Genomic DNA, 26,662 nt, shown 5'->3' with positions numbered 1-26,662 from the left:
ATAAACTCAGACACCACATAACTGAAAATGCCAACTTTTTCTTTTGCCATAACATGAAAATGATCAGGACACATGGAACGAAAATAGGAACTGCCTGGATGAACTTGTAATTCTCAAGTATTCAATGCTGCTCTTTGCCTTTATATACTTAGGTGTTGTTTGAAAATTTTTAATGCACTTGAGGATGAATTTTCCTGGCTTGTTTTAAGTAATTTCATGTACCCATTTACAGATGTCCCTTCAACTTATGATGGGGCTACATCCTGATAAACCCATCCTAAGTCTTGAAAATAGCATAATTCAAAAATGTGTTGAATACATCTAACCTACCAAATGTTGTAACTTAGCCTACCTTAAACATGCTCAGAATACTTAAATTAGCCGACAGGCAAAATCACCTAACACAAAGCCTATTTTATAATAAAGTGTTGAATATCTCATGTAATTTATTGAATACTGTACTAAAAGTGATAAACAGAATGGTCGTATGGCTAGTCAAAGTACAGTTACTACAGAATGCACATGGCTTTCGCACCATTATAAAGTTGAAAAATCTTGAGTTAAACTAAGGTACATCAGGGACTGTTGGTCCATTTCATTAACTTTTTTGTTTTTTTACTTTTAAAGTAACATTGTTGAAGGATAATTTACATTCAACAAAATGCACCCCACTTTAAGATGAGCTTTGACAAATGTATACACCTTTACAGTGATCACTGTATCAGTCATGGCTTGTTGTAATATTTTATGATGATGTGACTTCTTCGAGGACTTGCTAGAGGGGAATATACTGTCCCTTCCAGGGCTAATTCCTATATATTGCACATGATTCCCTTGTGAGCATGTCTTTCATATGCAAACCAACCAATCCAAAGCCCATATCCTCAATCACCTCCTTTATCTAACTAACACACCAAGCCAATATTTCTCCAGCCGAACTCACTGGAGTGATATGGACTACCTTATAGGCCCGGGACCACTGAAATTATTCAAGCTAGCCAATGTTAAACAGCTTTTCATGTCCTACATTGTCTTTCCTGGGGAAACTACAACAAAGGCTCTGGGCCATGCTTTCCCCTGGCTCCTTCTGCCTCCTGACTGATGCAGGCGCTTCTCCCAGTGGCATTGAATGGTATGGTGTGTCCCCTCCTCTAAGGGACTGTAAGTAATAAACTCTTCTTTTTTTTTTTTTTTGAGATGGAGTCTCACACTGTCGCCCAGGCTGGAGTGCAGTGGTGAGATCTTGGCTCACTGTACTCCAGCCCAGAGTCCTCCTCCGGCTCCCAGGTTCAAGCGATTCTCCTGCCTCACCCTCCTGAGTAGCTGGGATTACAGGTGCCAGCCACCATGCCCAGCTAATTTTTTGTATTTTTAGTAGAGATGGGGTTTCACCATGTTGGCCAGGCTGGTCTTGAACTCCTGACCTCATGATCCGCCACCTCAGCCTCCCAAAGTGCTGGGATTACAGGCGTGAGCCACCACGCCCGGCCTAAACTCCTCTTTCAAAGGCAGTTGTCTCCTGTCACTTTACCATACCCGACTAAAACAAACCCAAGTACATTTTAAAACAATCACCCTATTGAAAATATATATCATCTCAAAAAGTCCCCTTGTGCCCTTCTGTAATACATTTCCATCCCTCACCCATGGCCCCAGAAAACCACTGATGCTTTCTGTCACTATAAATTAGTTTTGCTTGTCCTAGAATTTCCTGTCATTTCATATACATCAAACAGTAAATATTCACTTATTATGTGTGTCAGTAGATGATTCCTTTCTGTTGCTGAATCATATTCCATTATATGCATATAACACAATTTTTTAATCCATTAACTGATGGGCATTTGAGTTGTTGCCAGTTTTTGGTTATCATGAATTAATATAAATATAAATGTGTGTGTCCAAGTTTTTGTATAGATAAAGGTTTTAATATCTCTTGGGTAAAAACCTAGGAGTGGAATTATTAAGTCTATTAAGCATGGACCACTTAACTTTAGAAGCAATTGCTTGTTCTCCATAGTGGTTGTACTATATTTCATTTATTTAAAAAAAATACCTCTTCTAAGCAATGATTGGAATTTATGTTTCTCAAGAGCAAGAGAACCCAAATACCTTCAGGCCCACTTTAGTTATATAATATTATATACATACACACACACAAACATACACACATTGAGCTTTTAGGTTCAGGAGTACATGGTGGGTTTGATATATAGGTAAACTCATGTCATGGGGGGGGGTCTGCTGTACAAATTATTTTGTTACCCAGGTACTAAACTTAATACCCAATAGTTATTTTTTCTGCTACTCTCCCTCCTCCCACCCTCCCACCTTTTCACCCTCCACCCTCTACCCTCAAGTAGGCTCCAGGGTCTGTTGTTCCCTTCTTTGTGTCCACGGGTTCTCATCATAGCTCCCACTTGTAAGTGAGAACATGCAGTATTTGGTTTGCTGTTCCTGCATTAGTCTGCTAAGGATGATGGCCTCCAGCTCCATCCATGTTCTTGTAAAGGGCGTAATCTCAGTCTTTTTTTACAGCTGTGTAGTATTCCATGGTGTATATCTACCACATTTTCTTTATCCAGTCTACCACTGATGGGCATTTTAGGTTGATTCCATGTCTTTGCTATTGTGAACAGTGCTGTAATGAACATATGTCTGCAAATGTTTTTGCAGTAGAACGATTTATATTCCTTTGGGTGTATACCCTGTGATGGGATTGCTGGGTCAAATGGTAGTTCTATTTTTTAGGTCTTTGAGGAATCACCACACTGCTTTCCACAGTGACTTAACTAATTTACACTCCCACTAACAGCATATAAGCATTTCCTTTTCTTTGCAACCTTGTCAGCATCTAACATGCACACACATATATACAATAATATCTAATAGAAGCTTATAGTACATAAATCCTGACTAATAATAGTACTCATCATTTGCTCAATTGTAATAACAGTATTCTTCATTGGCTCAACTGCAATGCTTATTCTTATCTCAATCTGTCCTATTTCAGAAACAAATAACAAAATTCTCAAAATGTTACTAAAGCTTTAGAGGAGCTAAAACTTAATCTACAAAATAAATTTTAATCCATGTAGTAAATTCTTAATGCTTATATTGATATTTGCATTAATACAATGTATCAATGTTTGGCAATCATCTTCCTTCCCTAAATGGCTGCATGCTGCTAATGACTTTGATTTAAAAACAATCTACCCTCCCTTCCCTTCCCCCTCTCCCCACTTCCCTCCCCTCCTGAGTCTCACTCTGTCACCCTGGATGGAGTACAGTTGCACGATCTTGGCTCACTGCAACCTCCACCTCCCGAGTTCAAGTGATTCTCCTGTCTCAGCCTCCCCAGTAGCTGGGATTACAGGCATGTGCCACCACATGCGGCTAGTGTTTGTTTTTAGTAGAGACGGGGTTTCACCACGTTGGCCAGGCTGGTCTTGAACTCCTGAAATGATCTGTCCACCTTGGCCCCCCGAAGTGATCGGATTTGCGGGGTGAGCCACTGTGTCCGGCATCAACACATATTTCTGAATGTCAGTCACTGAACTATACTCACCCTTAATTTTCAGGATCATGTTCCTGCCCAATCTCAGGTATACAACGAGTTAAAAACCTGGGGAACTGAGTGGGGAGATGTACATTTCTAACTGAAACTTCTTACTGTATGATCTTGGACAAATCATTTAATCTTTTTTTCCATTTCAGTTTCTGCTTCATAGAAAGTAAGAGATAAAATACTTAACTCTTTTTGCTGAAGAAAGGATTAAACTGGATACTACATGCTGAAAATACTTGGTAAAAAAATTACTCAAAAACCAGCGTACTATATTACATGTTAATAAAGTTCTCCAGAATTCTTTCAAAATAAAACAAATGTTTATTATCTTTGGCATTTCCCAAAAAAAAAAGTACTAGAATATACTTAGAAGTACAAAATACATTATTTCCAATTGCATGATCTAAGCACTGACTTCTATAAACACATGCACATACAGGCACACGTGTTCCTTAACATGTGCTGCACGTATGACTGAACTCGGTAGGTTAAGAATGTTTAAGATGGCATTTTTCTGCCTTGATAAAAATCTATTAGGAAAATACGTTCTAGCCTAGATCCTTATTTTTCCTTCATAGGTTTTCTATTCATTTTCTTCCAACTCATCTGGGTCTAACTACAACTGCAAATTTATATTTTTAGTTCCCAGGTTCCAGGGTGAAATGTTCTCTCCTTCCTACGTATCTCTCAAAGGCTACCTCCAAACTCAAGGCAGCTCCTGCCTCCAAATGTTCTCCTCCTCTGTTTTCCAAAGCCATTGTCTCTGCTCTATGGGCACCCTTACTGCCTTAGGTCAGGTCCTCACTGCTTGTTCCCTGTATTACAATAGCCTCCTAAATTGTCTTCCTGCCTCTGGTCCAATCTATTCTCTCTGATGCAACTAGAATAATCTTTCTATTTCTACTTTGTTATCTAAAAAATTCAAGTCGAATAAACATTTCTATACATCTTATTATTTTGAAAATGCAGTCATCATGTCCTCTTCCTCAGAGACATGCACTCTCAATTCTTAGAGTTGATTCTCCCAGCATTTATACTTCCATTATCGTTAATAACATGCTTATCATTTCACTTCTTGATTGTTCAATTTTAGGCATTATCAACTGATGTCCCACAATGGAGGATGAAGATTTACTTTTTCTCTCATCAATAAAAATGTCTGATAATTTTTGTGAGTACACAATTCCAGGTTGAAAATTAAAGGCAATGTTCCACTGTATTCTGGTTTCCAATGTCAGTGTGAAGAAATCCAAAGCCACTATGAGTAGTCCTTTGTATATAATTTGCTTTTATTGTGGAAACAATATTTATAAAATTCACAGTAAAGTGTCTCAGTCTATTTTCTTAAACTTGCCAGGTGTTTGTGGGGCCTCTTAATCAGAAAATTTGTGAAATTCAATTCCTGGGATATTTTCGCCAATTATTTTTCTAAGATTTCCTCATTTACTTTGCTCTGCTCTCTTTTTTTCCTCCTTGAATTCCTATGATTGAAATGTTGAGCTTCCCTGGCTGGTTATGCTTGTCTCCACTTTACTATGTTTTGTTTTCTATTTATTAATTTTTGCTCTTTTTGGAAAAATTCCTTAACTTTACCTCCCAGTATTAAAAATGTGTTCCATCTGTGATTTTTAAAATTTGAAGCAATGTCTTATTAATTCTGCCATTAATATACTTTTCCATAACTAAAAGTGACAGATAATTAAGTATAAGTTTATTTGATTTCTATAGACTGCTTGGTTGTGTTTTTAGAAGGACTGTAGCACTCTTAAAATAATTTAAGACATTTATTTTATGTAAAAGTAAAAATTGTCTCAGTCTCTTGAATTTATGTAACATCAGGTTTGGGGGCCTTTCAGATGTATCAATATTAAGTTTCATTATCTGAAGACAACAAGTCCTAGGAAACACTGATTTCTGATATTATCTGTAAATGCAATACAGTGCCAATGCTGCCATAGTGCATTTTAGTTAAGTCTAGAAAGACCCACGTTTGCGGTAAATTTTAACAAACAGGCCTATCCTCTGTTTTCTTATTTGTTCAAATGCCTAGGATACAGATATAAGAAAAAGATGTGATTCTTTCTACATCAAGCAGAACATGCTTGGAATTTCTAGCCTGGATTTCCAATGCTAACAGAATGTTCAGAAGGCATTCAGGCCAGTGAAGTTACCATCACAACAAAGATGAACGCTTTTCAAAAGAGAATTGCATTATTTGCTAATAACTGATACTTAGCAGAAAAATAAAAACCATAAAATAAAGAGGCTGTCATTTACACTTCCATAATATAGACATGTACTGTGAAATTGTTCATTATTTTGTTTTCCGCAATCAGTCTGGCTGGCAGTGCTTCAATCAGGTTGGATTTAATTCACTGCTTTTGAAATGATCACATTTCCACCGTTTTTGCTCTTCTCTTGTCTATATGCAGTGACAAAATCATTTAAACTAAGCAGGTTTACAGAAAGTTCATACAATTTTAAGATCATTTGGAATTCCCCACATTCTTTTTCTCTCTTAAGTCTTATTTGCTGCGCAAAACACCTCGTGAGTTCTGGTTTCATCCACATAGACCAATCTGTGCACTGGAAACAAACTATTTCCACCTCTCGCCTTTATTCCATTCTAACTGATGCACATTTCTGGTTCCACCCATTTTTCTCTCAGGTCTGTTGACATCAGTAGCTTTTTTTCTTCTTTACAGTTTTTGTCTTAAATGAAAATTCCATCAATTAGCATTATAACGACTATTCAATTTTTTAAAACTCGATTCTGCTTCTCTGCTCCACAACTTAATCTATGTTTTATATTTTCTTGTGTTCTTGTGGGTGTGGAAATTGCTGCTTAATAAATGATCGATAATTTTTCTTCTTCATTAAAAATAATTCAAACTTTCATTTTTTTCCTGAAGTACTCTAATCACAGATTTGCCTTTTCAGTATCACCCAAACTTTTTTGATTCCATGCCCCTAATGGCTTCTGACACTTACATTATTATAAAATAATTATTTCCAACATAGAAAAAGCTAAAGGAAATGAACAAATACGAAAAAAAAAATGGGACAAACAGGTCGGGCGCGGTGGCTCAAGCCTGTAATCCCAGCACTTTGGGAGGCTGAGGCGGGCGGATCACAAGGTTAGGAGATTGAGACCATCCTGGCTAACACGGTGAAACCCTGTCTCTACTAAAAATACAAAAAACTTAGCCAGGTGTGGTGGACGGTGCCTGTAGTCCCAGCTACTTAGTGGGAGGCTGAGGGAGGAGAATGGTGTGAACCCCGGGAGGCGAAGCTTGCAGTGAGCTGAGATCAAGCCACTGCACTCTAGCTTGGGCGACAGAGTAAGATTCCGTCTCAAATAAATAAATAAATACATAAATAAGGGACAAATAGCCAGCAGGTGAGAAGGAAACATTCTGGAATTCTTTTTGCTTTCACTTTTCAAAAATCATCTATTACTGTATACTAATGCCGTGAAGACATTTCTGAAAGATGAACATGACATAACTGTGACAGTATTTAGATAACTAATTTATATATATATTTACTAATTTATATTATTTAAAGCACATGTATATCATAGTATTTTAGAATTAGAGAAACCTGGGTACTTTTTATATTTTCCACTAATGAAATATCACCTTAATGAATTTGCAACAAAGAAAAAAATCCACAATTCTAATATTCTAACATAAATACTATTAGGATTTTGGTGTATTGTCTCTTAATTTCTTTCCTGTGCTTTTTGTTTGTTTGTTTTGGCTTTTGTAATACCTGTAATCACAATGCATGTATAATTTTTATTCTGCTTTAAAAATGTAGAGTAGTCCCTTCTTACCCATGGGGGATACATTCCAACATCCCCAGTGGATGTCTAAAACTCTGGACAGTACCAAACCCTATATATACTGTATTTTTTCCCATATGTACATACCTATGATGAAGTTTAATTTATAAATTAGGCACAGAAATTGACAATAACTAATAATAAAATACAACATTATAATAACATATAATGTGTGCATGTGAACACATATATAACAACATATAAAGGTTATGTGAATGTGGTCTCTCTATCAAAACTCTGTCTTATTGTACTGTATCTCAGGTAACTGAAATGAGAAGAGAAACCACAAATAAGGGAAGACTACTGCATTTATATATTAAGCATTTACTTACATTGTCTTCAAAAACTTTTTTTTAACATTCTGTTTGTATATTGGTTAAAAAATATAAGTACCAGGTCAAAAAAAAATTCAAGTCCTAAAAAAAAGAATAAATTGAAAAATAAGCCTCCTTCTCATTCTATTCCCCCAATTCCCCTCCTCAGAGGCAACAGCTATTTGCACTTTTCTGGGCATCCTTTCAGAAACGGTTTTGTGTTTACAGAAACTAACACACAGAAATAAGCTCTGTTCCCTGTCCCCATTTCCATACTGAAGCAGATTATACATGCTGTTCTTTTTTCACTTAATGTATTTTTGAGAGTTTGCTATCTCAGCACTTAACAAGCATCTTCATTCTTTTTAAAGGCTGCATAGTATTTGATTGCATGGAACCATTATTTTTTAACCCACTGGTTGACAATTAGATTGTTCTTAGCCTTCTGCTCTTACAAAGCTACATACAGTGTGTACCCCTGTATGCACATTTTTGCTAACATGTGGAAGTCTATCTACAGGAAATCACAGTAAGAAATTTCTGGGTTGACTTAACATTTTTCTAGATTTTGCCAAACTGTCCTTCAAAGAAGTTGCACTGATTTATCCAACAATGCATGAAAGTGCCTCAAAACCACCACTTGCAACAACTGCCATAGGAATTTTTCAATCAAATACTCAAAACATTTAAGGATCCTAACATGCCTATGTAACTGTCTCAACTTTAGCTGAATATACAAACACTGCATTTTACTGAAATATATAAACCATGAAAACCAAGTTTCCTGTCTCCAGGAGTTAGAAGGGTGATTGTTTATGGGAAGTCCCACCAACAAACTAGAAATGGGAAAAGGAGTCCGTTGCAAGGGACAGTGCTGCTGCCCAACATCACCAAAAGGAAGTGTGCATTAGTGTTCATGCAGCATGACTCATTAGTTTGTATCAACATTTTCTTGCTATGAAAATGAAAACAGACTGATTTCCTAATTGAAAAAGTCAAACCAGATAACATAATAAGAGAAAACATTGTTACATATTTGAAAAAGTAGCCCTTTAAAAGTGTTTTTCTCTTTAAAACATTACATGTATAGTTTTAAAATGATTTTATAGTGTAAAAATCATGCTTCTTTATCTACGATGAAATGGTGTCTTGACTGAGGTGCTACCAGCTGAGGATATGTGAACCCAATTAACCCAATTTTTAACTTGTCCATACGAAGTGGTTTATTTTAGATGTACACTGCTCCCTAAATCCTTTAGGGTACAACATGGAAAAACCATAAACAGGCTATAAAGGTCATGACATTAATTTTGCTGTCATTATCATACCTTCAGAAGGCATTCAAAACTAAAAAAGTCTTATCCTCTGGGAAGGAAGGCAAATTTGAAACTAATTATGGTAGTTATTATTGTAATATTATTAAATTAAACACTGTGACCCTAGCTAAATTTATTTTGGTACATTTTGTTAATGAATAAAACTACTCAAATAATACTGTACTGTTGCACACAGCAAAATGGTACATCAAAGGACTAGAACAAAGTAACCACTCAAAAACTTGAATTCTCATTAACCTAGAGCTTAATGGAATGTTTAATGTATTAATAAGCATCCATAGACTCTCTTTGCAGAAGATGCTTTATGTGTTATACAGGTTTATTTAAGAACTAAAAACTTCACATGGGTAGAATAACCATTACTATTTATTTAAACCCAAAAGAAAATAAAGAGGGAAAATATCTCAGTAGCTTCTTTTTCTGAATACGTTTTTAAGAATCAAACTGCTTTTGGTGTTTGGAGGACAAGACGGTCCAGAGGCAACATCTAAGCTTAATAATTTCCTGCCAGTTCAGGTTCCTAACATCTTACCAACACCTGGCCTGAGCACCAGGCGGGAGAGGAAGCCGCCGACCCAGCACCTGGGGAGTATTTAATGTGTGTGTTCTCTAGTGTCCTGAAACCAGAATCATAGCCACACAGACTCTGGCGGGTTCATTTTAATCCTTGTAAATGCTGGAGGACAGAGATCAGGGATGAGGACAGTGAATAATGAGTCTGGGTGGGTGGGGAAGAAAAATTAGGCAAGGAGGAGAACTATCAACATCTGTGTAGGATTAACGATCAAGAGAAAGATGAGTAAGTAGCAATCACAAAAGAAAGAAAAAGTGGGAAGAAAAAAAGGAACAATGACAACATTATTATACAAGGAGAAATAGCATTTGAAGAAAAAAATCACTTAAATTCCAGTTTCTTTAAATATCTCAGAAGACACAGAAAACCATTCAAGCACTGGTTCATATACTCTTGCAGTTAGAAAAGATGCTTATAGTACTTTTTGTGCATGGCTGATAGTCTTTGATAGTCTATAACTACTAATTGGTATAAATGGCCATGCTGCTAGTCAACTGCAATAGTTTATTAAAATTTATGTTGGGATAAAGTTAAATATTTGAAGAGCATCTTTATTTCTCTAAATTTGAAAGTTAACCTTAGAACAAGAATTTCTAATTGGTCTCTGTTTAGGGGTGTTAGCTGACTATGAGGCATTACCACATAGGAAAGATGAGAAAAATCAGAATGCAGAAGGCCCTAGGGGACCATTTTTTTCTTGCATGGATTTGTTAAATAGTTTAATTGTGGATACTCAAGGATCCCAATTAAAAGGATACAACTAGGGGTGCTTTCCTCTTCCTTTGTTTTCCTATATTTGCCCATGTCCCCACAATCTATTTCTAGATCCATACTTCCAACTGCATTTTGTACTCCAAATGTGTACATTTTCACATTAGCTGATGAAGCAACACTTCAAGTTAGGGCATGATGGTGCTAGCCAAGAGTTCACTTTCAGGAGGTAGTCATCTTTGTCTTTGCAGTAGTTATTTTAGAATTATTTAAATATTTAATTATATTTTGTTCTTACTTTAGAAAAATTAGTTTGGGTGTTTGGAGATGAAAAGATTAAAAGTAAATGTGACTGAGATGACACCAAAAACATAGGCAGCAAAGGTAAAAATAGATAAACTGGACTATATCAAAATTTAAAACTTCCGTGTATCAACAGATACAATCAACAGAGTGAAAAGGCAACTTATAGAATGAAAGAAAATATTTGAAAATAATTATCTGATAAGGAATTAATATTCAGAACATACAACAAATTCCTATGACTCAACAAAACCCAAATAACCCAACTTAAACATGAGCAAAGGATTTGTATAGACATTTCTCTAAAGATGATGTACAAATGGCCAACAAGCATATAAAAAAACGTACATCACTAATTAGAAAAATGCAAATCAAAACCACAATGCGATATCACCTCACATTCATTAGGATGGCTACTATTTAAAAAAAAAAAAACCAGAAAATAACAAATGTTGGTGAGGATATGGAGAAATTGAAACTCTTATTTACCGTTGGAAATGTAAAATGGTGCAGAAACTATGGAATACTGTACAGCAGTACCTCACAAAATTAAAAATAGAGTTACCATATGGTCTAGCAATTCCACATCTGTGTGAATATCAAAAATAACTGAAAGCAAGATCTCAAAGAGATACATGTATATCCATGTTCATAGCAGCATTTTTTATAGCAGCCAAGAGGTGAAGCAACTCAACTGCCCATTGACAGACAAATGGATCAACAAAATGTGATATATACATACAATGGAATATTATTCAACTTTAAAAAGAAAAGAAATTCTGACACACGCTACAATACGCATTAACCTTGAGGAGACTATGTTAAATGAAATAAGCCAATCAGAAAAGGGCAGACATTGTAAGATTCCATATATATCAGGTATCGAGAGTAATCAAATTCAAAGATAGACAGCAGAATAGTGGTTTCCGGGGGCTAGGGGGTTGTGGTCGGGGAGGAGGGCAGGCCGGAAGAGAAGAAATCAGGGAGAAATAGGGAGTTGTTTGATGGGTATACAGTTCCAGTTTTATAAGATGAAAAATTCTGGAGTTTGGCTGCACAACAATGTGAATGTAATTAACACTACTGAAATGTGCAATTAAAAAGGGTTAAGAAGGTAAATTGTAGGTTATGTGTTTTTTACCACAATAAAAAAAGTAAATGTGATCATAGTAGTGATATGTAGCATAGGTACTGTAAGCAATATAAAAGTAGGCAAAAATGGCAATCACTCAGCGTGCTTTATGTGGCAAGTCTTTAACTTTTAATGGAAGCATACTTGACTTAAGCCAGGTATGTGCTCAACTGTAAAGAAAAATGATAAAACTAAAGAATATTTACAAAGTATACAATATTTATACTAGACATACATATCTGTCAAAAAGAATGACATATTCTTTTTGAATTGTATAATGTTTTACTAGTTCTGTGGTAAAGGAATATCTTCTTAGCATATGTCTTTTTGTTTGTTTTACTTTTACACACTGTATATCTGGGTAGTTTTTTGAGGAACATATTTTATATAAAAGTAAATACTGCCTATAAAAAGGAAGTACTAGCCTAGGGCTCTTCAGGCCATAGGATATCAACACAGCCACTCTGAAGATTGGATCTGGTTAATTTCTTTCTATATTCCCCCCAATACTATCATCCCATGTTCTCTGGTGAGTTTATCAGAAAGGCAGGGAGTTTCAGGCAATCTTGTTCATAAGGCTACCTTAGTATTAGCAGCTGACAAAAGATCTAGTGCTATAGAGCAAGTGCTTCAACAAATAACATCTTCTCAGTCGTGGTCCTGGCAGAGGAGATTTCTGACCTCCCTTAAATCTACCACCACCCAGGCACCTCCACTCCCCAGGCTCTGGCATTAACAAAGTCGACCTGAAAAAAGCAAGTTAACCCAGTAGTTCCAGATTACAATCATCAGGTGAAAATATGGCATCACAGAGATGAGCTGTAAACCCCTAAATTAGCTTTGAGATTAAAGCAGCAAGGTCATTTCCTCCTGGGGTCTTCAAGACCTGGGTCTGTACTCACAATACTGACAGTGAGACAAGCAGATATGGGTGAGGACATGGGGCAGTGCTCTGGGGGCACACAGAGCACTGTGGGGTTGCTCCTGAAACAGTTACTTTAAGGTTTCAAACTGGTGACAGAGATTGTTGACCTCCAGACTGTATCCTCTAACAACAATCATACAGCATTAAACTTAAAACTGAAATACAATGAATGGGAAATCTGTTACCATTTTGGTATACAATTTTAAATACACTTAAATACAATATTAAATATAATATTACAAAATCAATTGGTTGCTGCTGTAAATTCACTAAGCATTTAGTTTCTTCATGAATGATTAGTTTGGGGGGTTAACTTTAGTCTAAGTAAAGGCAAATAACTGTAACAGGATGATTTCAAGAGGTAAGAAATTGTTAAGGGTGGTAGCCTCTGGAAAAGGAAGAATTGGAAAGAAAAATGACTTTCTACTGTATATTTTTTTGTAAACCTTTTGAATGTTCTACCTTACTTAAAATAGTAGTATTAACAATAAGAACAACAAGAATAAAGTAGAACCTGGGAGAGAGGTGGTTCTCAATCAACACTGCCAGGGAAAGATGTCCATAACATCATCATAAGTGAAGCAAGCTGGGGAACAGTAGGTATATTCTGATCTCACTTGCCGTTAAAGGAAAAAAAGTGGTATTCTCACAGAGAAACATCAAATTATCAACAGTGGTTACTTTTGGGGCTTGACTTGGTGGCATTTCCACCTTTAATTGGGTATAATACATGTATGTGTGTGCATATATACATACACATATAACTATATTGTATATATTTATATAATACATATGTAACTACATAACCATCTATTTTTATACTAAAAATAATAACCGTTCTAAAAGGGGGGAAATGCCTAGTTAGATTCCACTTTAAAAATATATTTCTGTTTAAGAAGAAGAGATACTTTGATTTTCAAGTAGTCTTTTTTTCACTTTTGATATTTTCTGCATTTGAATTCCACGGTGACCATTACACTCAATACATAATTTCCTGGCAAAATCAAATGTGTAAAGTCCATCCATCAATCATCCAATGTAGCAATTTAGTAGATTGTGCCTATATCAATGAGAGACACTGTATGTAATTTCTTATAATTCTCATTCAATACTTTTTCTAAACACAAAATAATTTCAACTCAGTAACATCTTCAGTTAAGGATGGATTTTCAAAATCATCATGCATTTTTTAAAAAATTCAAAGAATATTCTCTGCCTTCTTCAGATTAGATAAGGTCTTGTTATTCTATATTTTCTTTGCACAATTTAATTCTCCTTTCCCAACACTGACTACACCTATATTAACTTCACATCTATCTTCCTCACCAGACTCAAAACTCTACAGGGGCAAGGTGCAAGTCTGTCACATTCTTAGCTTCAGGACCTTGGACGAAGTCTTTCAAAATATTTGATGAATTAACTTTGAATGATACAAAACCTTAAAAAAAGGAGTTACAAGATTTTGCAGATATTCAAGGTGAAAGAAGATGCTAAATAAAAATTATATAACTAACCAAATAAGAAAGATCCACATCATACTTAAAAACAGCACATAGATAGAAGAAAAGGTTATTTGCCTAAAGGATTGGTATGACAAAATTAAAGCACATGTTCTCCAAATACAACTGCTAAAAGCCTCCAGAGTTTGGCTACCTTATAAATATCAGGCTTTCAGTCACAAAAGCAAAGGCTTTAAAGAAATAACCACAAGTAACTTCCAAAATGGGATTATACTACTATACTCTTAAGGTACATTATCATTTAAAAATTCATCTTATTAACAGGTTGTTTCAGAATTCATTATATTTCAATAATCTTTTAAAAAAGAAATATGGAGGCCAGGCATGGTGGCTCACGCCTGTAATCCCAGCACTTTGGGAGGCCAAGACGGGTGGATCACGAGGTCAGGAGATCAAGACCATCCTGGCTAACACAGTGAAACCCTGTCTCTACTAAAAATACAAAAAATTAGCTGGGTGTGGTGGCGGGCACCTGTAGTCCCAGCTACTTGGGAGGCTAAGGTGGGAGAATGGCGTGAACCTGGGAGGCAGAGCTTGCAGTGAGCCGAGATCGTGCCACTGCACTCCAGCCTGGGTGACAGAGCAAGACTCCATCTCAAAAAAAAAAAAAGAAGAAATATGGAATAGCAAATGTACTGAACCTCCTCCTCACCCCCCCAAACGCCCCCCCACACACAGGGCACACAGAGTCAGACTTTTGTTTTGACAACTCTTGAGACGAATCCAAATCTTAATACTCAAGTGAATATGTCTAGTTTTTGGCATGTATATACTTACACATCTACTAGAGTTGAATTAACTCTACACATGAACTTGTACGCCAGTTTCAAGAAAAATTTAAACCAACGTAGAAAATTATTCTTTTGAAAACAAAACAAAACAAAACAAACAAAAGTTTTCTGGCCACAAGGATAACTAATTAAAGTTATACACTTTCTTATGCAACCATCTTTTATCAAAGTAAGGCAATATAAAAGGTAGGCATTCACTGTAATCAACGTAACTGATAACCCCACAAAGCAGGCATTGGAAAACTTTTTCTGTAAAGTGTTACATGGTAAATATTTTCAGTTTTGTGGACCCTACCATCTGTGTCATAACTATTCTACTAGTATAGTAAGAAAACAGTTACAAGCAAAATATAAGGTTATTTACGAAGTTTCAATAAAAACTATGTATGGATGGCCGGGCGCCGTGGCTCAAGCCTGTAATCCCAGCACTTTGGGAGGCCGAGACGGGCGGATCACGAGGTCAGGAGATCGACACCATCCTGGCTAACACGGTGAAACCCCGTCTCTACTAAAAAATACAAAAAAACTAGCCAGGCGAGGTGGCGGGCGCCTGTAGTCCCAGCTACTCGGGAGGCTGAGGCAGGAGAATGGCGTAAACCCGGGAGGCGGAGCTTGCAGTGAGCTGAGATCCGGCCACTGCACTCCAGCCTGGGCGACAGAGCGAGACTCTGTCTCAAAAAAAAAAAAAAAAAATATGTATGGATACTGAAACAAAATTTTATATCATTTTCATTGATCACAAAATATTGTCTTCCTTGTTTTTTTTTCAGTAATTTAGAAATATAAAAATCATTCTTAGCTTGCAGTCCACACAAAACCAGGCCCAATTTGGTTTGCTAGTCCCTACTCTAAATCAATGACTTAGTAAACCTGGTTTATACCACTTATGAGCTATGTAACCTTGCCCTTACTCCACCACAATAGCCCAAACAACAAAGAAAACCACCACCACCAATAACCGTAACTGAATTAACCTCTTAATTTTCATGTGGGAGTTAGAGAGCTATTTTATTGGTATAACAGCAGCAGCAACTAACATTTATTTTGAGATTTCTATGGCTCCAAACAGTGTTCTCGGCATTTTAAGTATATGCTAATTTCTTTAATTCTCATCACAGCCTTGGGATGGATATTTTATGATCCCCATTTTACATACAAGGAAATTCATGCACAGAGAGATTAAGTAACTTGTCTAAGCTCACCCAGCTAGTAAAATGTGGAGCTGAGGTTTGAAGACAGGTACTGGGTTCTGTCCTCAGTATTCTCAGAAATTAAAATGCACAACAGAATAAGTACACATGAAAAACAATGATAGTTAATGCTCATCAATAATAAAACACTAATTTTTAGATGGCCTATACTCCAGTGAGAAAAACGGAAACTTGTTTCAAATAGATGTGAGTGTCAGTATTCTCATTGAAAAATTAGGAACAGTAGTCCCTGATTCCTTCCTGTGTGTGCTGGTTCATGAGAACAAATGTTAGTGAAAATGCCCCAGGAGAAAAATGCAAAAGGCAGGTCACTATGACTTTCTCTAAATGACTGTCCTGATTCTAACACAAATTTGCCTCTAGCTTTCCTGTGTTTGGCATTTACAGATTTATAATATTTGCCCATTACTGATACATTAACAATAAACACCAATAATCAGGAAGTCACCTTTCTTACAACAGTTATAACTGAAACTATAACCCATTTGCATACTCTCTTTCTCATAAGATCTTTACAGGTCAGTTGGTTCTGTGTGCTGGCATCCTAAATGCAAGTGGATGCCTAATAACTAACTCTTCAGGGATCATATGAAAATGATTTTAGGGTGTAAATTAAAATTTATTTCAGTGTAGTGTTAAATTGCCAGTGTGGCTTTTAGAAGTTATAAGAAAACACCATCACTTCTACATAACTGGAGAATAAAAGCATCCCCAAAGAACTTGGCATTTTAAGACTTTGGCTGGCCAAGGAAATAAGAAATTGCTAAAACTACATTCAGTCCAAATATTTCTCATTGGAAGGTAGTTACTTGCCAGAAAATTATTTCAGAGTCTACTTTCATTACTTACATAAAAATGAGGAGGCTCACATGTCAGATGATCTCTACAGCACTGGGGGAGGATCGGCAAGGCCAAACACATTTTAAGAAGACACAGGACTTTTGCTTGTAAGTTTATTACTGCTTGAGGTTGAGCCTTTTGGGTATTAAAAAAATATATACCAACAGAACTACTCTCCCAAGGAAAATAGTGCCACCATTTGTAGACCATGTAACCTTCAAGTATGTGCTACTTTTTTGTCCCTGTATCTAACTTAAATCAGGAACTGTATTTTTTTAATGATTTGCTTTTGAAACTTGAAGTCTTGAAAACAGTGTGATGCAATTACTGCTGTTCTAGCCCCCAAAGAATTTTCTGTGTAAAATCTTGAGAATCAATAAAGATGGAAGGGAGAAATTGGAATGTTTTAACTGCAGCCTTCAGAACTTTAGTAACAGCACAACAAATTAAAAACAGCTCATGCACAGTAAAAAAAAAAAAAAAAAAAAAAAAAAAGACACAGGAGACAGACTAGGACAACAGAGACTCTCAGAGCAAAATTCATCTGGCAAATTAAAAAAAATTGTCTAATTTTCAGAAATTTGTACTCTCCCCAAATATTTGCTATCAGCAAATCACATAATTCTGTATTATATGTGACTGCCTCAGTAAGAAAGAGATACTTGTCAACAGAAAAAAAATCCAATCATGTTACTTGAAGTTGTTCATAACAAAGTGTATCATGAAGGAAAATCTCTGGCTTAGAAACAGCCCTCCAACTCATTCACTTTCCAAAGTCCAATGTCTGGGAGCCATGCCTTACACCTCTCTCCCTTACTTCCCCTACCTTGGCTTTCGCCAAATAGTATCAATTTTATCTTCCAAAAAGCCCTCAGATATGTCCACTTTTCCTCGTCTCCACTGCCAGCTGTCTGGTGCAAGTTGCTCTATCAGTCCCTGCCTAGACCATGAGTACTCTTCACTGGTCCCTCCCACTTCCACTCTTGCCCCTTTTCTAACTGACACAGCCAGAGGGATGTCTTCAAAACACGGATTAGAATGTGTCACCCCAGACTGAAAACCTTTCAAAGCCGTAACACATTGATGAGGTTGTGCACAGTCTGGTCTGGACCTTCTTCTCGGATGCACTCCTCACCCCCTCATTTTCTTTGTCTCATTCACGCTGACCTTCCTTCCATTTCCTGAAAACCCTGTGACTCTCTTGACAGAGTCTTTACACGAGTTGGCCCCCACTTCCTGTAATCCCTCTTATCTTATGCCCTTTTTGCCTTGATAGCTTGGATTCATCCTTTGGATCTAAAGGGAAAATCACCCCCTTAAAGAGAACTGTCCCTGACCTAGGTTCAGATATCCCTGTTAATAATCTTAGTGGCCCCTGTATCTTTCCCTGATGGTACTTACCACAATTGTAATGCCTCATACTCCTAACAGACAAGAAGCTCTAGAGGGTTGGGTTCACACCCCTTTATGTTCATATGGTACCCTAAGAATTTGACATAGTAACAGACCACCTAGGAGGAGTTATTTGTGATACACTTCACATACGGTACCATTTACCCCTTTAGAGTGTTACACACAGGAATGGAAGAGGTTTTCAATATAAATACTGGCTGTGTCTTAGGGTAACTCTCTGTTTAACCTTTTGAGGATTTTCCAGATTGTTTTCCAAAGAAGTTTCCCATTTACATTCCCACCAATAATGTATAGGGTTTCCAATGTCAACAAATCCTCACTAATACTTGTTTTTGTCCATATTTAAATTACAGCCATCCCACGAGGCACGAAGCGGTATCTCATTGTGGCTATTCCCTAATGACTAACAATGTTGAGAATCTTTTCATGTGCTCATTGGCAATTTGCAAATCTTCTTTGGAAAAATGTCTATTCAATTTCTTTGACTAGTTTTAATTGGGTTATTTTTATTGTTGAGTTGTAAGAGTTCTTTATATACATTGGATACAGGTTCTTTATCAGATAAAAGATTTGCAAATATTTTCTCCCATTTTGTGGGCTGTCTTTTCACTTTCTTGATGGCGTCCTTTGAAGTACAAAAGTTTTTAATTTTAGTGTAGTCCAACTTACATAGTTTTCTTTTGTTGTTTATGCTTTTGGTATCAATCTAAGAAACCACTGCCTACCACAAGGTTATAAAGATTTCAGTCTATGTTTTCCTCTAAGAGTTTTATATTGTTTTTATCTCTTACATTTAGGTCTTTGATCCATTTTGAATTAATTTTTATATATTGTGTGAGGATATCCAGTTGTCCCAAGACTACTGGCTGAAAAGACTATCAAGAGTGTCTTGGTACCCTTGTTGAATATCAGTGTACCACAGATGTAACAGTTTATTTTTCGACCCTATTCCATTGATCTGTATGTATATCCTTATGCCAGTACCACACTGTTATTTATTATAGCTTTGTAGTAACTCTTGAAATTGAGAATGGGGAGTTTTCAAACTTTGCTTTTCTTTTTCAATACTATATTGGCTGTTATGGATTCCTTGCATTTCCATATTAATTTTAGGGTCAACTTGTCAATTTCTACAAAAGGGGGAGCTGAAATTTTCAGACTGCATTGAAACTAGAACAATTTGGGGTGTATTACCATCTTAACAATGTGAGTTTTCCAATTCAAAGACACAGATGTCTTTCCACTTATTTAGGTCTTCAATTTTTCACAACAATATTTTGTAGTTTTGGTGTGCAAGTCTTGCACTTCTTTTGCTTATTTGTAAATACTTATTCCTGAGTATTTATTCTCTTTGATGCTACTGCCAATGTCATTGTTTTCTTAATTTCTCAGTTTTATTCTTAATTTCCAGATTGTTCATTGGTAGCATATATAAATACAATTCATCTTTGTACTGATCTTGTATCTTTCAGACTTGCTGAATTCATTTATTAGTTCTAACAATTTTTTTAGGGGATTCCTTAGATATTTTTACATAAAAGATGTCATCTACAAACAGAGAACGTTTTTCTTCTGCCTTTCCAATCTGGATGCTTTTCTTTTTCTTACCTAGCTGCCCTGCTTAGAACCTCCAGTGCAATGTTAAATAGAAACAGCAAGATAACACATTCTTGTCTTGTTCCTGATCTTAGAGGGCAAACTCTCAGTTTTTCACCATTAAGTATGATGTTAGCTGTGTAGTTTTTGTAGATTCTCTTTATCAGGGTGAGGAAGTTCCCTTCTATTCCTAGTTTGTTCAGTGTTTGTATGATAAAAGGGACTTAGAATTTGTCAAGTGCTTTTTCTGTGTCTATTAAGATGATCATGTGACTTCTGTTCTCTATTCTATTAATGTGGTGTCAACACAGATTTTCATATGTCAAAGCAATCTTGCATTCCTGACATATATCCCATTTGGTCTTGATGTTAATGCTTTTCATGTCACTAGATTTAATTTTCCAGCATTTTGTTGAGAATTTTTGTTTGTTAAGATGGAGTCTTGCTCTTGTCGCCCAGGCTGAAGTGCAATAGTGCAATTTTGGCTCACTGAAACCTCTGCCTCCTGGATTCAAGCTATTCACCTGTCTTAGCCTCCAGAGTAGCTGGGATTACAGGCACTAGCCACCACGCCCAGCTAATTTTTGTATTTTTAGTAGAGACGCAGTTTCACCATGGTGGCCAGCCTGGTCTCGAACTCCTGACCTCAGGTGATGCACCTGCCTTAGCCTCCCAAAGTGCTGGGATTACAGGTGTGAGCCACCACACCCGGCCAAGAATTCTTACATCAGAACTATAGACCAAAGATACTGGTCTATAGTTTTCTTGTGTTCTTGTTGTCTTGTCCATTTTTATCAGGGTAATACACTCGCCTTACAGAATCAGTCAGGAAGTATTCTCTCCTCTTGTATTTTTTTGGAGAAGTTTGTAAAAGATTGGCATAAATTCTTTTCTATATTTTTGGTAAAATTCACAGTGAGGACATACGGACCTGGGTTTTTTGTGTGTATGAAGGGGGAAATTTTTAAAATTATAATTCAATCACTTAACTTGTTATAGGTTCATATTTTCTCTGTCTTCTTGACTCCGTTTTGGTAGTTTTTGTTTTTTAGGAATTTATCCATTTCATTTAAGTCACCAAATATTTTAGCATATAATTACCTTTTTTAAATTTCTGTAGAGTCGGCAGTGGTATCCGCTCTTTCATTGCTGATTATTATTTTATCCTGGTTAGTCCAGCTAAAGGTTCATAAATTTTGCTGATCTTTCAAAGGACCAACTTTTGCTTTTATTGATTTTCTCTATCGTTTTTATTCTTTCATTTATTTGCACTTTCATCTTTATTATTTTCTTCCTTCTGCTTGCTTAGGTTTAGTTTGCTCTTCTTTTTCTAGGTTCTTAAGGTGAAAAGTTGGATTATCAATTTGAGATCTTTCTTTTTTTGAAAAAAATAAGCATTTATAGCTATAAATTTCTCTCTAAACACTGCTTTTTAAAGTTGCAGCCCATAAATTTTGGTATGTAGTGCTTTAGGTTAATTTATCTCAAGACATTTTCTGATTTCCCTTGTGATTTCTTCTTTGACTCTGATTATTTAGAAGTATATTATTTAATTTCCACATATTTGTGCATTTCCCAAATTAGGAGTATGTCATTTAATTTCTATATATTTGTGCATTTCCCAAATTTTCTTTTGTTACTTATTTCTAATTGTATTCTATAGTGGTCAGAGAACAAACTTTTGTATTATTTCATTCCTTTTTACATATATTGAAGCTAATTTTATGTCCCAATAATCTATCCTGAAGAGTGTTCCATATGCACTTGAATGTGTGTTCTGCTCTTTAAGTGGAGTATTCTACAGATGTCTGTTAGGTCTATGTGGCTTATAACGTGGGATCTGGGAATGGAGCCCAAGCTATTCTGGTGTTTTCAGGAGGGTGTTTACCTTTTTAAGGGCTCACCACGCCATTTAATATCATCCTAATGTTAAGAGGTATGCACAGTAAGATGCTCACTTTGGATTTGCTCTTAAACACATCTATTCTGAAGAACTCCAAGGAGAGCAAAGTAGGAAATGAACGCAGCTGTCCTACGTTTCCTGATTAATTTCATATCTGTCTCATGGGCATGTTTTAAATACATGACTACATGTACTCTGCATATAAAAAATATATACACGTGCACAGTGAAAATAAATGATGCTATTTCATACTACTAATACTGAAATTTTGTCTGCACAAGCACTTTCTGAAAGAAGTATCATATGACTTGGTACAGAATAAATATATTTTATGATTAAGAAACTTCTCTTACAAAATATATTCTGTGAAGTAGTATCCACTGCAGTTGATTTAAGGTAGGCCTTTGTGAGGAAAATCTAGAAATTAAGAGCACTACATCAATATGCAAAAATTATTTAACAAAATACCTTTTACTGTTCTTGCATGAGGTTTGTGGTTAATTCCATCAAAATGTTCAGAAGATAAGATGTGTGTACTTTCTTCAACACACCTAAAAAAGGAAACTGAATTTACAAACTTTTAAGAGAAAATTACAAAACAGTATTATTAGCATAATATTAACACCACATCTACATTTTTTTGAAAAAATAACACAGTATTTAGGATCTTATGCAAAAGTCATAAAGATATTTGCCTTATTGAACTGTGTAATATGAAAGTTTACCACTTTAGTAAAGTACTAAAATTTTTTTAACATATACATGAATATGACTTAAATACTATCTCTTGAATTATATGAAGTTACAAAACCAAAGAAATACTTAACTTTTGTTTCTATGATTATGTAATAAATCATTCAGAACCTTCGCACATAGTCTCCATAAGCTTCTACTATGGAATCATGGCCATTTTTACTTGGACAACAGGAAAATTACATGACTTTCCAAATACATCAAAACTTTCTAACTGAATAAAACACAGAACTCCTGATTGTCGACTGAGATTTTACCGTCTAAAATATGAACCCAAAATCCAAAAATAGTGCCAGAAATAATAAATCTCAGAAAGTAACTTTTTACTTTAATTTTCTTTTCCTACTCACTTTTTCATCTTCATCCTGAACAGCTTACCTTCGTATCATATGGCCTCTTCATGAAAGTAATAAAAGCATTTTACTTTTTAATATGCATGGTGAATCATTTTCAAACTTGTGAGGGACAGTAGTCATGACAGAAGGGTGCTTCCATCCCAAATTAATGACACTAACTATATGATCTAATTAAATTAGAAAAAGTGAAGTATGGCAAAGGTGTTTTAGAAGCAGCTGTGGCTTAAGCAGTCACATGGTAACCACCATGGAGCCTGAATCTAAAAATATTCTTTCAAGCTGGTATGCCATGCCTTCTTCCAATTCTGATGACCATATCACAAAATATCCACACAAGTAGGGTACGTATAGTGATGCAAAGAGACTTCTGAACTATCCTAATAACCAATGTAAAGGTCATGGCAGGTAAATGTATTCTTTTCACAGTTTGTCTAGCTAGATCTTCTTTCACATTTGTTCCTGAGGACTGAAGCTCCCTAGGTTCAGCTGGGCACTTCTTGAAAAGCAAGCTCCTGAAGCTCTCTGTCCTTGTGCAGGACAGGCTGGCTGCACAAAAACTTCAGGTTTTTCTAGGTGTTAGAGTACAATTACCTTGTGTGGGAGTGGGGAAGAAGATTCACCTGAGACTACAGGTGCAGGGGAGAGGAAAGACCATATTTAAAGTGATCATAGATTGAAGGAAGCAAGGAACCCTGGGAAAGATAGAGATAAGGGTCGATGACAGTAATAATGAATAGGTGCTTACAAACAGAAAAGAGTACTATGTTTCAGCAAATGCTTACATTCCTATAGTCCTCCAGTCTATGTCCAGAAGAATGTGGCAATGACAAAACATCTTTTCCTCCACTCCCAGGATAAGCTTCCTACAGCCATAGATGGACAAAGAGGCAAATATACAGTAGAAAAAAAATGTGAACACTTCCAAACCCGACTGGAGCAGAAAACAATCTAGTCAGTATGAAGAGAGTCTCAGCAGGGGCTTGGTAGCATGAAGAACGGAGACACAATCTTGCAAAGGGGCAGAAAGCAACTTTATAAGTTAGTATTGATATACCACCCCTTTGGAGAACCACTGCTTTAGATGAATCTTTATTTGTATTTTGGCCAAAAAAAAAAAAACCCCCAAAAAAACCCACCTATAGTTAGAGAAACTCATCACCTTTTTACCTATGGTAAAAATAAAATATTTCTTAGTGTGTTCTTTTTTTTTATGTAAGAATTTTTATGTAAGCATTGTCCCTAGGCCAATCTAAATTAGTAGAGTTAAAATTAAAGCTATCATATTCAATGTATCTTTTTATGAAAAATCAAAACTAAAATTTCATATTTTCTGGAATAGAAAACATCCAGAAGAGTCACTAAAAAATGTATCAAAATCTTAGAATACAGTAGTTCAAGCAAATACATTTTCACAACTTAAAAAATATGAAAAATAAATACATATAATGTTTCATTTATGATTCACACTTCTCAGTTACATTAAATAAATCAAACTTTTAATTGGGTAAGGGAAAATCACTCTCTTGGCACGTTAAAAAATGGAGATCATTATAATTTCAAATGAGAACATCTATTTAGGTTTGCAAAAAACATAAAGCAAAAAAATCCCTTGGCCAAATAAAATGTAGCCACAGTACCAACAGAGTTGTAATATCTAGCGCTTTTCTCACCATTTATTTAGCAAATACCTGTGGGACACACACTCAGTTGCTTGCTTAGTGAGATAGGGGTCCTGTCCTCAAAAAGCCAGTTGAAGAGCCTTGCTGGTGAATAAACTGTTTTCTAAAATAAGTAAAACGTAAGATAACATGTGATGTGTCAGAAGACTCTTTCAATAAAGTAATTTAAATCACTACAAATGTTTGCCTTAAAAAATGTGTTTAAAAATTTCCACAGACCATCTCATGCCTCCCATCTCCTTCTCAGCTTTAATACTGACCTTACTCTCAGGAGAAATGGACACACACAATACAGAAACCACATTTAGAGCAGCGTAAGTCTCTGTGTCCTACAAATTCCCATCTCCTCAAACTCTGCAACTGCTCCGAAAAGGGTGTTTGTGTTCAACTAGGAAACTCACTGCACAGATTATTTTTGGAAACACAAGAGCCAGCCTCTTTGATGCCTGACACTAAACCTGTTCTCCTTAACTCCTCAAACCTTCAGTACTATTCTCCTCTTCATGCTCTCTCTAGATTATTTCACCTTCATTTTCCAAAGGAAACAGAAGTTATCTGATGGAAAGTCACTCTCCTTCCTGGTATCACATACAACTTACCAAAGTGGCTGCAGTCCTTCCTACTCCAGACTTGACACACCAAAGTGGTGCCCCTCCTCCTTCCAAATGCCAGACTCTCTGCATATGCCTAATCCCATTCTCTCCTGTTTTCCCAACAACATGAAAATATTATTCCTTCTCTCATTTACATATTCAACCTCTTCTTCTTATGCAGATCTTTTTGCACTGGTTTTTAAACAAACACCAGTCTCTTCCTTTAAAATAACGGCAAAACAAAGCCGCTTGGCCTCACATCTCCCTCCAGCTATAGCTCACAGGCCTATCTAGACACTTCCAGCTTCAAATAAACTTCTCTACAGAGTTGCCTAAATGTTCTGACTTCATGTCCTCATCTCCTATTCACTTCCCAAAGTGCTTGAGCCCCACTACACCACTCCTCCAAGACCCTTCTGTATTGGATATGTTAGCAGTACAATCACCACTGTTCGTTATCTCCTTAACCTCCCCTTTTTCTCTTATATCAACCAGAAGCCCATGGTCTTTCCCTCTGCCTATCTTGCTATCGTTGGCCATTGAATGCTGAACAGCCTCAAGGTAAACATCATGTCTCACTTTACATTCTCTCCCTAGGATATCTCATCCATTTCAGAGACATAAATAAAAATATATTTTTTTGTTCTGTACTTTTAATCTCTAGTCCAGACCCCTTCTATGAGCTACACACCTACATATCTGTAGGTCCACATCTGTCTACACAGGCAGCATACAGAGTGGTAAGATGCATGGGCTCTGGAAGTGAAGTATGTAGATTCAAATCCCATTTCTTCCACTTACTGTCTGATATTGGACAAGTCTCTTAACATCTGTGTTTCCATGTCCCCAGCTTAAAAAATGCTATAATAACTGTAAATGCTCAACAATATTAGCTATTATCATTATTACTATTCGACCTTTCCTCTTGTGTGTCTCAAAGCCATCTGAAATTTTCTGCCTCTGAAATGCATGATGTTCCCAAAATGTGATCTGCTTCTGGGATTCCCTTGCTGTCTAAATGCTGTAATCAGAAATCTAGTAGTTATTTTTCACACAGTTCTCTTTCCCATTTCTAATACAACATATCTGTTGAGATTTAAGAATTATATCTGTTATCTTTTCTATAACTGCACCACTCTATCTCAAGCTCCATCCTCTCCAGTGTACCCCACTAAAATGGCCTGTAACCAATCAACACACTTCCATCCTTTACCACAAAGTACCATCCACGCTGCAGCCAAAAGGATCTTTACAGATTGCAAATCTGGTCAACTTCAAGCTTAAAACCTTTTATTT

General features: G+C 36.1%; 1 protein-coding gene across 27 annotated transcripts in view; it reads right to left on the bottom strand.

The window, feature by feature from the left end:
• Positions 1-26,662, bottom strand: part of LOC105479944 (zinc finger protein 438) — a 179,878-nt gene that overhangs the window by 41,012 nt on the left and 112,204 nt on the right. For 22 of the 27 annotated variants that reach the window (XM_071070271.1, XM_071070262.1, XM_011738302.3 and 19 more), the window contains one exon: positions 22,454-22,536. The gene's annotated coding sequence lies outside the window, so the exon portion shown is untranslated. Of the gene's footprint in view, positions 1-22,453; positions 22,550-23,685; positions 23,787-23,876; positions 23,958-24,782; positions 26,486-26,662 lie in introns of those variants that run through there. The other 5 variants (XM_071070278.1, XM_011738314.3, XM_024792314.2 and 2 more) reach the window with 5 other exon arrangements.

The sequence above is a fragment of the Macaca nemestrina genome, chromosome 9 (genome assembly GCF_043159975.1).
Source record: "Macaca nemestrina isolate mMacNem1 chromosome 9, mMacNem.hap1, whole genome shotgun sequence".
NCBI classification, from domain to species: Eukaryota; Metazoa; Chordata; class Mammalia; order Primates; family Cercopithecidae; genus Macaca; species Macaca nemestrina.
Note: the sequence above shows the minus strand (reverse complement) of the source record. Positions and strands in the feature narration are given on the sequence as shown.